The sequence below is a fragment of the Sus scrofa genome, chromosome 10 (genome assembly GCF_000003025.6).
Source record: "Sus scrofa isolate TJ Tabasco breed Duroc chromosome 10, Sscrofa11.1, whole genome shotgun sequence".
NCBI classification, from domain to species: domain Eukaryota; kingdom Metazoa; phylum Chordata; class Mammalia; order Artiodactyla; family Suidae; genus Sus; species Sus scrofa.
In genome coordinates, this window is record NC_010452.4 from 33,516,599 (window position 1) to 33,531,752 (window position 15,154).

General features: G+C 39.1%; 1 pseudogene; it reads right to left on the reverse strand.

The window, feature by feature from the left end:
- On the reverse strand, positions 3,898-14,325 carry LOC100737071 (annotated as a pseudogene).

The following is a 15,154-nucleotide window of genomic DNA, read 5'->3' on the forward strand; positions in this document are numbered from 1 at the left end:
AATGCCTTTAGGAAAAGTTTCATCAGTATGTGTAGAATTAAAAAATTCAGTGCTTAAAGGACAAGCTCCAGTTATGTGAAGAAGATTACTGGGCAGCTTTCTTGACTGATTGTGTAAACCCAGTTTTCCTAGTTTAGTCAGGGTGGGGAAGCAACATGGGCCCACTTCCTGGACTCCCTTGCTGTTATATTGGCCATGAGACTTGAGTTTTATCCAGGGAATGTGAGCAGAAGTGAAGGACACCTCATTCAGATTTGGCTCAAAAACAACATCCTTCTCCATTTTCTCCCATCTGCTGGTGGGACATGGATGTTTGGGGCAACATGAAAAGCCATGTGCTGAGGATGGCAGGGGGCCCTATCACCTGCTTTCTCTCCTTTCTCTTTATCCCAAATTGTACATTTAAATAAGCAAGAAAGTAGTTTTCATTTTGTTCAGCAATTGAGAAAATGGGTTTTTCATTATAGTGGCAAGCATTTTCACTAGTTTAGGGTAACATAGTCCTACTCCAGGAAACCTGGAAATCTGTGGATAGTCCAACTCTACTTGATTGGTGTGTGTGTGTGTGTGTGTGTGTGTGTGTGTGTGTGATGTCTAATTACTACTAAAACAGTGATGGATGGATTTGGTGATGTCTTTTGACATACGTCTTTCTTATTGTCCAAATGGCTAATGACTAGAATCCTGTAGGGAGCCCAGTTTTCTAGGTTTGGTTGTCACTAAGTCACTGGTTTTGGTCTTGAATGGGGTCTTAGTTGTCCTGGGTGAACCTTGGTCATGGAGCTCTTTCACTTCCCTGGAAACAGTTTGATTCAAATCTTACTTTACAACTTACAGCATAGTTTTGTAACTTACTTTGTATCTACCTTCTCCACATTTTCTTCCTAAGTATATTCCTAGTGGTTATTCTTTCTATGTAAATAGATCCTGTTGCAATTGCAGTGTGATTTATATTTTTTAAATCACATTTTTGGTCTATTGCTAATATAAAGGAAATTTGAATACTTTGTTTCATAACTAGCCCCTTAGTGAATAGACTGATTAGATCTCATTAGTTCTGATTGATTTCCTGAGGTTTTTAAACAGACATATGATAATTCGTTCTTTTTTCTGATAATAATACCTGTTTCTTTTTATTGCCTTCTTCCCACTCCCATTTACCAAAATATTAGACAATATCAAATAATGGTTGTAATATTAGATATATCTGTCTTCATCCTAAAACTTATATCTGTATTTGTAAGACGCTTGATTTCTCATTTTCTGTTTTTCTATTCAGGGCTATATGAATTTCCTCCATTTTCTTTTTTTTATTTTTATTACTCAATGAATTTTATTGCATTTATAGTTGTACACCGATCATCACAACCAAATTTTACAGCATTTCCATCCCAAACCCTCAGTGCATTCCACCCCCCCACCCCCCGTCTCATTTGGAAACCATAAGTTTCCTGTATCATTTGGAACCTGTCTCAATTGGAAGCCATAAGTTTTTCAAAGTCTATGATCCTTCATTTTCTTAAATGAAGGAAATTGTTCTCTAAGTTTAATGCTCTGTGATGGTTTAAAGAGCACGTAAATTATCTGTACCTTAAAAATGTGTTATTTTCAAATTATGTCAACTGGGTTGTTAGAAAATTACATAAATCTTCTTTAGAAAGAAGGAAAATTATAAAACAGCAATACAATTTTTCTCTAAGAACAGAAGTCAACTTGGCAGTAAACTGCTTATTAGCTAGATTTTGAAGATCCAAGAAAAGTCTCTAAGACAAATGCATTTGCTTTGATTGAACTATTCTCTAGCTACTGACACCCAAGGAGAAGATAAGAATTTTTCTAGTCCTAAAAAAAAATCCTGTTAGTTCCTTTCTTTTTTTAATTTAATTTTTATCTTATATTGGAATATAGTTAATTTACCATGTTTTGTTAGTTTCAGATGTACAGCAAAATGATTTTAGTTTTACAGATACATAGATCTGTTCTTTTTCAGGTTTTTTCCCATATAGGTTATTACAGAATATTGAGTTCCCTGAGCTATACAGTAGGTCCTTACTGATTATCTATTTTATATATAATATATATAACATGTGTATATGTTAATCCCAAACTCCTAATTTATCCCTGCTCCTGATCTTCCCCTTCTGGTAACCTTAAGTTTGTTTTCCATATCTGTGAGTCTGTTTCTGTTTAGTAAATAAGTTCGTTTATATCATGGTTTTAGATTCCACATTTAAGTGATATCATATCTTCTTTTTCTCTGATTTACTTCACTAGGTATGATAATCTATAAATCCATCCATATTGCTACAAATGGCATTATTTCAGTCATTTTAAGGCTAATATAACCTTGTATATATGTACCACAGCTTCTTCATTCATTCCTCTGTCAGTGGACATTTAGGTTGCTTCCTTGTCTTGGCTATTGTAAATACTACTGCATTGAACTTTGGGGTACATGTATCTTTTTGAATTATGGTTTTCTCTGGCTATATGCTCTCTGGAGCAGTATTGCTGGATCATAAGGTAGTTCTATTTTTCATCTTTTAAGGAACCTCCATAGTGGCTGCACAAATTTACATCCCTACCAACGGTGTGTAGGAGGGGACCCTTTTCTCCACACCCTCTCCAGCATTTATTGTTTATAGACTTTTTTTTTGCAGTAATCTTATACCAAAGAAAAAATTTATTAAAGTATAGATTACTGGTTATTTTAAAATACGAGAAGAGACGAACATACAAAGGCATTATTATACAACTGATTTTTGAACTCAATATTTTTGAAATACAAAACAATGATCATTACCCCCAAAAGTCAGCTGGTAACAAACTGATTTTTAAGTTCGCTTTATAATTCTTTTCACTTGATTTTGCATACAAATGTTACTAGGCTTTTCAGTTTCATCCCATATCAGAACTTTTCTTGACATTTACTTCTCATACTTATTTCTTGCAATTAATGTCAGCAACTATAGGAAGCTTCCCTAAGTCATGAGAATTCAATATGGTTGCTGCTTTGGAAATAGTTAACATTTTGGGTTATCTACACTGACCCATGTATCGATGGGCAAAATATCAGTGGGCAAAATATGGGGACTGAGAGCAGAAGGACTAAGAAAAGCTGATGTTATCTTTTCTACAGAACTGCTAAAAAAAAAAAAAAAAAAAAAAAGACTCCATCATTTACTTTGATACTATTGCTAGAAAAGCAGTTTCCACCAGACCACATTTTGGCTATGTGGTTATCCATTTTATATTTCTTTTTCTAAATGGCAGAGTTCAACAATAAGATTACTCAACCAAATAAGCAGAGACCTTCAAGTTACCATATACTTTACTTATATGGTATAAGAAATGCCGTATAAGAAATACATTGCTTTCTTAATTGATTTGGCAGCCTTGTATCTGGAAAGACAGCAAAACCCTCTCTGTTCCAAAATTAGAAGGCCAACTCAGGCTGCTTCTAAGATGCCTATCTTCTGTCGTCAATCAGTCATGTCATGAAGGTGGACCTTCATGAACTCAGTAAACTAATAGATGTAAAAATGAACTCATCTATCAACACAATGTTCAAAACCAAAAAAAACCATACTCATAAGGTAGAAATTGGTTTGTATAAAACAAGAGGGTATATACCCTCTTATACAACACAGGAGTTATATATGTATGGTAATAAAAACAATCTATAATAAACTTGTAAAGAGATGATTCTGGTTTACATATAAATTTATCTAAATGACCATGACTGAATGATTAAAAATTTTCTTCTCCTGATATAATGCCCCTTCATTATAAGTTAAGCTGGACCTAGTTTCTTACAAATCTCTTATTTCCTTGTATTTATCTACTACACCCTTACTTAAAGTCATTTAATTTAGAAGCTGGGCCTGCCCAGACTGCCTATGAAGCCTCTCTTCAGAAAGATACCAGATACATCAAACAGAGGCATCTTCTTGTAAAAATCTGCACTTCAAAACTGCATATGAAGAACCAGCAACTGGCTCTCCAATGTAAATGCCTTTCATTTCACAGTATCACAGAAACAGAGCAGTTTACTAATCACTTCTTCCTTACAGAAAACTCAGTGGCTGTAAAAATTTGTGTTCAGTTTCAAAACTTTTCAATACTTATTAATTCCAAAGATCTGAACACCATGTAGCTGTGGCATTTTGAGAATTAGCACACTCAGGAGAGAAGTTGTGTTAAGGATGAGGTGAGTTGGATCATACTTCGTATAGAAACTTGCCAGGAAGTATAGAATTATTGGAGAAATTGTGAAAAACTTCCATGAAGATGTAAACTGTATTCCATAGTCCGATTATTCCCAGTGAGTTAGGAGCTTTGCTTTACCCTGGTCAGGAGTTTCAAAAGGTGTTCCTTTTACTGTGTGCAAAAATACATACATCCCCAGCTTATGTATAACATTTGTTAAGGTCCAAGCAACAGGAACACTGAGGAAGGGAATACTAAGTAAAACAATATGAAGCAAGCCAACTCCCAATGCATATGTCAGCCACATACCTCGGCTATTCATTACCCAGGTATTTGGATTTACCTCTCTGTGGGAAATACCAACATTCTTGTTTGCTTTTGAACGAGCAAGAAGGTAGTGTGGTGTGGATAAGGGGTATTCATTCTTATGTCCTCATAAGCACGAGAGCTTCCTTCCCTCAACTTGTTGGTCAGGGTGAGAGTGCTGGCAGCCGCCATGGGCGACCCCTCCTCCCCCTTTAATGATGGCCATTCTGACTGGTGTGAGATGACACCTCATTGTTGACTGATTTGCACTTCTATAATAATTAGTGATGTTAAGCATTTTTTTCGTGAGCTTTTTGGCCATCCGTGTGTCTTTTTTTGAGAAATGTCTATTTATCTTCTACCCATTTTTTGATATTGAGCTGCATGAGCTGTTGGTATATTTTGGAAATTCATCTCTTGTCAGTCACGTTGTTTGCAGATATTTTCTCCCATTCTGTGGGTTGTCTTTTCATTTTTTAGAATGATTTCATTTGCTATACAAAAGCTCTTAGGTTTAATTAGGTCCCTTTTGTTTATTTTTGTTTTTATTTTCATCACTCTCAGAAGGGGATCCAGAAAGATATAGTGCTGTGATTTTTGTCAAGGAGTGTCTGCCTGTTTTTTTCCTCTAAGACTTTTGTAGTATCTGTTATTGCGTTGCTGTATTTTCTGTTTTTCTTTCTCAGGATTGCTTTGGCTATCCAGGGTCTTTTCTCTTCCCATGCAAATTTTAAAATGTTTTGTTGTAGTTCTGTGAAAAATGCCATTGGTAATTTGATAAGGATTGCATTGAATCTGTAGATTGCTTTAGGTAGTATAGTTATTTTGATGAATTGATTCTTCCAATTCAAGAACATGGTGTATCATTTCTTCCTTTTGTGTCATCTTTTATCTTTTTTTTTTTTTTTTTTTTTTTTTTTGTCTTTTTGCTATTTCTTTGGGGCCGCTCCCACGGCATATGGAGGTTCCCAGGCTAGGGGGTGAATCGGAGCTGTAGCCACTAGCCTACACCAGAGCCACAGCAACGCGGGATCCGAGCCGCATCTGCAACCTACACCACAGCTCACGGCAACGCTGGATCGTTAACCCACTGAGCAAGGGCAGGGACCAAACCCGCAACCTCATGGTTCCTAGTCGGATTCGTTAACCACTGCGCCACGACGAGAACTCCTTGTGTCATCTTTGATTTTTATCAGTGTCATAATTTTCAGAGTACAGGTCTTTTGGCTCCTTAGGTAGATTTATTCCTAGGTATTTTATCTTTTTGATGCAGTGGTAAGTGGAATTGTTTCCTTAATTCTCTTTCTGATCATTCTTTGTTAGGGTACAGAAATGCAAGCAGTTTCTGTGTATTAATTGTGTATCCTGCAATTCTATCCAATTCATTGATGAGCTCTAGTAGTTTTCTTTAGGATTTTCTGTTTATGTATAGTATCATGTCATCTGCAAACAGCAACAGTTTTACTTCTTTTCCAGTTTGTAAACATTTTATTTCTTTTTCTTCTCTGATTGCTTTGGCTAGGACTTCCAAAATTATGTTGAATAAAAGTGGCAAGAGTGGGTATCCTGCTCTTGTTCCTGATCTCAGAGGAATTATTTTCAGCTTTTCACCATTGAATATGATGTTAGTTGTGGGTTTGTCATACATGGCCTTTCTTATGTGGAGGTAGGTTCCTTCTATGCTCACTTTATGAAGAGTTTTTAAATCATAAATGGGTATTGAAAATTTTTTTTAATTTTTATTTTATTTATTTATTTATTTATTTTTGTCTTTTTGCTATTTCTTTGGGCCGCTCCCGCGGCATATGGAGATTCCCAGGCTAGGGGTCGAATCGGAGCTGTAGCCCCCCGCCTACGCCAGAGCCACAGCAACGCGGGATCCGAGTCGCGTCTGCAACCTACACCACAGCTCACGGCAATGCCAGATCGTTAACCCGCTGAGCAAGGTCAGGGATCGAACCCGCAACCTCATGGTTCCTAGTCGGATTCGTTAACCACTGCGTCACGACGGGAACTCCCAGGTATTGAAAAATTTTTAAAGTGATTTTTATTTTTTCCAATATAATTGGTTTACAGTGTTCTGTCAATGGGTATTGAATTTCATCAAAAGCTTTTTCTGCATCTGTTGAGATGATTATGTGGTTCTTATTCTTCATTTTGTTAATGTGGTGTATCACACTGATTGATTTGAAGATACTGAAAAATCCTTGCATCCCTAGGATAAATCCCACTTGATCATGGTTTATGATCCTTTGAATATATTGTTGGAGTAGGTTTGCTAGTATTTTGTTGAGGACTTTTGTGTCCGTGTTCATCAGTGGTATTGGCCCTTAATTTTCTTTTTTTGTGGTATCTTTGGTTTTGGTATCAGGGTGATAGGTTGGGAATGTTTGGGAGTGTTCCTTCCTCTGTAATTTTTTGGAATAGTTTCAGAAGGGTAAGTATTAACTCTTGCCTAAATGTTTGATAGAATTCACCTGTCAAGCCATCTGGTTCTAGACTTCTGTTTGTTGTAAGTTTTTAAATCACAGTTTCAGTTTCAGTACTTGTGATTTGGTCTGTTCATCTTTTCTCTTTCTTCCTGGTCAGTTTTGGAAGATTGAACCTTTCTAAGAATCTGTCATTCATTTCTTCTAGGTTGCCTATTTTATTGGCATATAGTTGCTTATAGTAGTCTCCTATGATCCTTTGTGTTTCTGTGTTGTCAGTTATAACTTCTTTTTTTTTTTTTTTCTTTTTTGCTTTTTAGGGCTGCACCTGCAGCATATGGAAGTTCCCAGGCTAGGGATTAAATCAGAACTGCCACTGCCAGCCTATGCCACAGCCACAGCAACTCAAGATCTGAGCTGTGTCTGCAACCTACATCACAGCTCACAGCAACACTGGATCCTTAACCCACTGAGTGAGGCCAAGGATTAAATCTGCATCCTCAGGGATCCTAGTCAGGTTTGTTACCTCTGAGCCACAATGGGAACTCCTCCTTTTCATTTATAATTTTATTGATTTATGTCCTCTCCTTTGTTCCTTGATGAGTCTGGCTAGAGTTTTATCAATTTTATCTCTTTAGAGAATCAGCTTTTAAGATCATCAATCTTTTCTCTAATTTCCTTTGTCTCTATTTCTTTTTTCTGCTCTGATCTTTATCATTTCTTTCCTTCTGCTAACTTTGGGTTTTCTTTGTTCTTCATCCTCTAGTTTCAGGGGTAAGGTTTTTGTTGTTGTTGTTGTTTAATTTTTGTCTTTTTAGGGCTGCACCCATGGCATATGCGAGTTTCCAGGCTATGGGTTGAATCACAGCTGCAGCCCCTGGCCTGTGCCACAGCCACAGAAACACCAGATCTGAACTGCATCTGCAGCTTACACCATAGCTCAAGGGATCCTTAACCCACTGAACGAGGCCAGGGATTGAACCTGCATTCTCATGGATGCTAGTCAGATTCATTTCTGCTGAGCCAGGACAGGAACTCCCAAGGGTAAGGTTAACTGTTTTGTTTGTTTTTGTTTTGAGAGTTTTCTGTTTCCTAAGATAAGATTTTATTGCTATAAAGTTCCTTCTTAGAACTGTTTTTTGCTGCATCCCATAGCTTTTGGATCATCGTGTTTTCATTTGTCTCTGGGTATTTTTTGATTTCCTCTTTGAGTTCGTCGGTGATCTATTGGTTCTTTAGAAGCATATTGTTTAGCCTCTATGTGTTTTTTTTATAGTTTTTTTTCCTTGTAGTTGATTTCTATACATACATACACAAAAGAAAAATACAAACACACAATCTCATACCATTGTGGTTGAAAAAGATGCTTACCAAGACTGCATTGTGGCCCAGGCTGTGATCTATCCCAGAGAATGTTCCATGTGCACTTGAGAAGAATGTGTATTCTGCTGCTTTTGAATGGAGTGTTCTATAAATATTAGTTAAGTCCATGCGGTGTAATATGTTTTTTTAAGGTCTGTGTTTTCTTCTTGATTTTCTAGATGATCTATCCATCACTGTAAGAGGGGGTGTTAAAGTCCTCCACTGTTATTGTGTTACTGTTGATTTATCCTTTTATGTTTGTTAGCATTTGTCTTGTATATTGAGGTGCTCCTATGTGGAATGCATATATGTTTATAACAGTTAAATCTTCTTGTTGGATTGATCCCTTGATCATTATGTAGTGTCTTTCTATTTGTCTCTTATAACAGTCTTTATTTTAAAGTCTATTTTGTTTGATATGAATATTGCCACACCAGCTTTCTTTTTTTTTTATTTTTTATTTTTTTTAATTTTCCCACTGTACAGCAAGGGGGTCAGGTTATCCTTACATGTATACATTACAATTACATTTTTTCCCCCACCCTTTCTTCTGTTGCAACATGAGTATCTAGACATAGTTCTCAATGCTATTCAGCAGGATCTCCTTGTAAATCTATTCTAAGTTGTGTCTGATAAGCCCAAGCTCCCGATCCCTCCCACTCCCTCCCCCTCCCATCAGGCAGCCACAAGTCTCTTCTCCAAGTCCATGACAGCTTTCTTTTGATTTCCATTTGAATGGAATACTTTTTTCCAACTTCTCACTTTCAGTCGGTATGTGTCCTTAGATCTGAAGTGGGTCTTTTGTAGACAGCATATATATGGATCTTATTTTATTTTATTTTATTTTTTTTGTATTTTTGCCTTTTCTAGGGCTACTCCTGTGGCATATGGAGGTTCCCAGGCTAGGGGTCCAATTGGAGCTGTAGCCGACGGCCTACGTCACAGCCACAGCAATGCCAGATCCTTAACCCACTGAGCAAGGCCAGGGATTGAACCCGCAACCTCATGGTTTCTAGTCAGATTCATTAACCACTGTGCCACGATGGGAACTCCTGGATCTTATTTTTGTATCCATTCATCTATTCTGTGTTTTTTTGTTGGATTGTTTAATCCATTTACATTTAAGGCAGTTATTGATATATATGCTTTTATTGCCATTTTGTTAACTATTTTGGATTTGTTTTTATAGGTCTTTTTTCTTCCTTTCCTTGCTTGGTTCTCTTGTGATTTGATGACTATCTTTAGTGTTGTGTTTGGATTGCTTTTTCTTTTGTGCATGTCTGTATATATTGTAGATTTTTGGTTTGTGGTTCCCATGAGGTTTTGATATAGAAGATTGTTCCTTCATCTGGATAATATTTCTTTGTCATCTCATTTTACCTAACTTTCTGTGTCTGTGGTCTCCATTCCTCAGGCTCTCAGTTCATGTTTACTCCTCTTTCTGGTGTTTGCACCCGGTGGGTGAGTTTGGTCCAGGGGCTTGCACAGGCTTCCTGATGGGAGGGTCTGGTGCCTGCCCACTAGTTGGTGAAGCTGAGTCTTGTCCCTCTGGTGGGAAGGGATGTGTAAAGGAGTGAGTTTAGAGGTGGCTATGAGCTCTGTGACTTTAAGCTTTCTGTCTGCTGATAGGTGGGGCTCTGTTCCCACCTTGATGGTTGTTTGGCCTGAGGCATCCTAGCTCTGGAGCCTACAGGCTATTGGGTGGTGCCAGGGCTTGGTGCCAAAACAGTGACCTCTGGAAGAGCTCACACTGGTGAATATTCCCTGTGGCCTCTACTACCAGTGTCCTTGTCCCCACAAGTGAGCCACAGCAGACCCATGCCTCCCCAGGAGAACCTCTATGACCCACAATTAGGCCTGGCCCATTCTTCTGTGGAATCCCTGCTTTGCCCTAGGACTCAGTGCACGTGAAACCTTATGTGTGCCCTCCAAGAGTGGAGTCTCTGTTTTCCCCTGTCTCATAGAACTCCTGCACTCAAGCCTTGCTGGCCTTTAAAGCCAAATGCTCTGGGGGCTCCTCCTCCTGATGTCCTCCCCCAAGCTGGGGGGTCGGATGTGGCACTCAGAACTCTAACTCCTGTGGGAGAACTTCTGTGATATAATTATTTTCCAATTTATGGTTTACTCACGTGGTGGGTATGAGAAAACCTCCCTCCTACTCTTTTGTTGTGGCTCATTCTTTATCTTTGGATGTAGAATATATTTTTTTGCTATGTCCCAGTCTCTTTTGTCAATGGTTGTTCAGTAGTTAGTTGTGATTTTGGTGTTTTTTTGAGAGAAGATGAGCACAAGTCCTTCTGTTCTGCCATCTTATCTCCCCTCCTGTTAGTTCCTTTCCTGTAGCACACAATAAACCCTCTGTTTAATTATTATCTCTGGCATTTATGACACATTTTTAAGATTAAACTGTATCTTTTTTTTTTTTTTGGTCTTTTTTTTTGTTTGTTTTTTCTACGGCCGCACCCATGGCATATGGAGATTCCCAGGATAGGGGTCTAATCAGAACTGTAGCTGCTGGCCTATGCCACAGCCACAGCAGTGCAGGATCCGAGCCACGTCTGCGACCTACACCACAGCTCATGGCAACGCCAGATCCTTAACCTACTGAGCGAGGCCAGGGATCAAACCTGCAACCACATGGTTCCTAGTGGAACTGGTTAACCACTGAGCTACAACGGGAACTCCAAGTTGTATCATTTTAATAATGGTTTTTATGATGGGGAATAATGAATAGCTCAAACCTTGTTCAGTGTTGTAATGATTCACAGTGAACTTCTAAAACCTTCCTTACAGGAGAATTGTAATCAACATTTATATAAAAATGTACACCTGATTTTTTCTACAATAAGAGATTTTTTAAAAAAAGTTCTTGACTCTTTCCCCCAAAAAACTTAAACACAATGTAACAAATAATAGGGCAAAATAATTACATCATCACAGATAACGCCAAACTGCAATGTAAACCAGACTCATTAAGGCAATATACAAAATGTGTTTAGTGTAAGCTTATTTGGCACATGTTTTGTTGAGGATTAGGCACACACTTCTGAGTTCTGTGCATCATCCATTTTCCTCAGCCCTGCGTTTTTCCTATCCCCTTCACTCCTACTCCTGCTCTTTAAGAAATCCACTTATGGAGGAGCCCACTCAGCCTCATCTCCCATTAATTAAATCCTTGGCTTCCCTTTCCCTCTCCACCATTTTCCCTCCCCAGGGCTAAGCTTGAAGGCAGTTGAGGCCACTTATGTTTAACCATAAGGTTTTTAGTGAGGAGAATAAGAGAAATGGAAGATAGGCTATTAGGTTTAGAAGAGTGTTCTTGGAGTTCCCATTGTGTCTCAGCAGTAATGAACTACACTAGTATCCATGAGGACATGGGTGCAGTCCCTGGTTCTGCTTAGTGGGTTAAGGGTCTGGCATTGGCATGAGCTGTGGTGTAGGTTGCAGATATAGCTGGGATCTTGCATTGCTGTGGCTATGGCGTAGACTGACAGCTGTAGCTCTGATTCATCCCCTAGCCTGGGAATTTCTATGTGCTGTGGGTGTGGCCCTAAAAAAAAAACAAAAACAAAAAAGAGAGAGAGTATTCTTCAGTGGACAAAGGGAGTGTTGGTCAGGGCTAGTTGAAACATCCTCTCTTTTTTTCTGCTGTGTTCTTTGAAGTTTTCCCCAACTCTGAGAATATGTTTTTAGTCTGATGTGGGCACTCTGAGGAGCCCCAAATCAGTGAAAGTTGGGAAAGGCTTGATTTACCCCAACAGTCTCTCTCCCACCATTTAAATTCTTTTCACATGTTAGTCTGGTTATTTTCTCTCACATTTGCACAAGGCATCTATGGCATGAGTCACAGTAAGAGACTCATCATAAAAATGTGCCAGATTATAAAATAGATTTCCTTTTTCTCCCGAATGGCAGATTCAAAATTTTTAAATTGCAGTGACTCAGTAAGCTTAAGAGCATGATTTTTGAAGCCCCCATACTTTTTTTTGCTAATGTAAATGCATTTTTGATAATAAAATTAACTAAAACTGTTATTTAATTCAGGCATCCTTAAACTTAAAGCAACCGCCCCTGCAGAGCTGTACTTTTCAAGTTGAAAATGAAAGATGCAGTTACATCATAAATGGATGCAGGAAGGGGATCGCAAACACAGGTAGCACATGCCTGTCACCTTACTGCAAGTGTGTGGAGTGTAGTATGTGTGATTTGTGTGGCAGGGGTGTCTTGTATATATGTGCATATGTGATGGGTTTGTGGTTTGTGTGTGGTGTATGTGTGTGTGTTTAAGGTATAAGTTTTGGTGATGAATATGTGTGTCCTTCAGTGTGTGTGTGTGTGCGTGTGTATGATGGTGGTGGTGGTCTGCAGGGCATCGAAATCCAGAGCTTATAGAGGTTTTGTTTTAAAAGTATTTCTGCATTGAAGTTCCCTCTGTGGTGGGGTGGGTTAAGGATCTGGCATTGTCTCTGAGGCAGCATGGGTTTGATCCCTGGCCTGGCGCAGGTGGTTAAGGATCTGGCATTGCCACACTTTTGGTACTATAGGTCACAGCCATGGCTCAGATTCAGTGCCTGACCCTGAAACTTCTGTGTACCATGGGTGTGGCTGAAAAAGAAAAAAAGTGTCTCTGCATAGAAATCGGTTGGTAAAGTCTTTTCAAATCTTTATTCTCCCCAGAAATTATTTGGAAGGTGTTTTCTTAAGCCTAAATGTTTGGCTTTTAGGAGGCAACTTCAAATATTATAAGCTACATTAAAGTGAAAGTGATTACGGCAATGCTTTAGTTTCACCCAATCCTGTAGTTTAATTTAATAAACAAGGCATCCATATTCACAGTTATTATACTCAGAGCTTCAAGAGGTCCCATCACCTCTGCCACTGATGTGAACTCTATTTTCTTTGCTCAGTTGAAGCCCTTCCTTTCTCATCAGAGGCGGTTGTGTGGGACAATGTGCCTCACTTTGGCATCGCTCCTCATTGGCCCAGTGCCACCCCCTGGGAGACAGTGTAGCTTAGAGGCTAAGAGTGGGAGCTCTTGAGTCAGAACACGTGGGTCCAAATGCTGGCTCCACCAGCTGGGTAAGGGCATAACCTCGATGAGTTTCCTCATCTGTGAGATGGAGTGACAGTGATACTTACCTTGCAGGGTTTTTGGAAGGCTTACCTGAGTTGATAATGTAAACATAGTGCTTGGAAGATATTAAGTATTCAGTGAGCACACACTGGTGATAGAGGGGATCTTGTGTGGATCTGGCTGTGCCTCTATAGGTATAGAGGGGGAGTGGAAGCTGTTAGTGCACCATTTCTTCCAAGATTTCTTATGAATTTATTCCATTTGTCCTGCATATACCAATTCAGTTTATGAGTGACTTCTCAGCTCTTGTATCAGGGTCGCCGTATTTCTTGGTGGGGTTAATAATGAATCATTTAATGAAGGCTCACAAGGGGTTTTGAAGATGCCAGTGGTCCTAGGTCTGGTCCAGTGTAAAGGCAAAAGTGCAAAGGCCTCTGAGCAAAAGTGCTTTCTCTCATCATGTGTTAAAACTAGCCCTACCATCTGTTTCCTGCTCTGGAATAGGTAAGTGTCTCAGCACTGTACTTGGAGAGCATTAAAAAACCCCACAAAGCCCTGGCACATTATATAAGTTATTCTGACTAACATGCGGATATTTGGCACAATTTTCAGATGAAACTTCACATTTTGTCCCTGCTATTTCTGGGCACATTAAAGTCTGAGCAGAGTATCCTTTGGAAGGCTCTGGGTGCTGAAACAGAGGCTATAGGTGTGGTGCATCTGCTTTTCATTTTTGTTTTTGCATCCTATTTAATGGGGAGAATCTTGGGCCCTCTCCTGGTGTGAGGAATACAAATCGTAGATTCAGGAGGCATGTCAGGGGTGGGGAAATACCTACCTAGACATACCTAGACACTCAAAACCTTGTACTTGTCTCTCACTGCCGCTGCTGTCAAAGAGTTTTGTGAAGATATGGAGTGAAGATGCCACCATGCCAGCATCCATTCCTGCCCACTGGCCTTTGTGAGCAGTGCTTTGCTCTTTGCTGTCAAGAATTAACAGTGAGAGGGCAGTCCTGCCAGGTTTCTTTTAGAACTCACCTCCTCCTCTCTCTCCTTTCTTTGCCTTGTCTCTCTAACCTCAGTCTAGGCCTCATAGGGGTGTTTCCAGGGTCCTCACCTCTGGGCACTTCTCAAGCGGTGCTGCTGACAAAGCCTTTATCTGCTCCTGTCCTTTTAACTCCAGATGTATCTCATCTCCCCTCAAACCCATCCACTCTGCCTAGGGGTCTTTATTTCTCTAGCAAGATTTGGATTAATACCTTCATCTTTCTTCAGCGTCCATCTCCAGGCATCCTCAAACTTCTTTCCCTCCCTTATTTCACTTTTTCTCCACCAGGTTTTCCAGGACATTTTCTTGGAGAAACTTTCACCTCTTCTGGGGTTTCTGCTGCTAAGCCTTGCTTCAGGCTTCGCTATGCCTGTGATGTCTTTTTGGTCCAGCCCTCTTTTATATGCAGATGGCTTCTGCTCTCACTTCTAACAAATTTTGTCCACATTTTGAAAGGGAGATGACAATTTTCTCTAGAGTATAGCTTATTCACTTTTAACCAAAGTATGGTTATGCTGTTGATCAATCAATCAGTGAAGAAATCAGTATGTTAATAATGTTATTGTGCAAATATAATAAGTTATGCCCCTTGATATATGCCAGAGGGCACATGAAGGACAATTATATATAGGTCTGCTTTCAAGAAACTGAGTCATGTTAGAGAGATAGTATTAACATACATAATTAAAAAAAAAACAGGAGGGGATAAGTTTGTATTAAATTT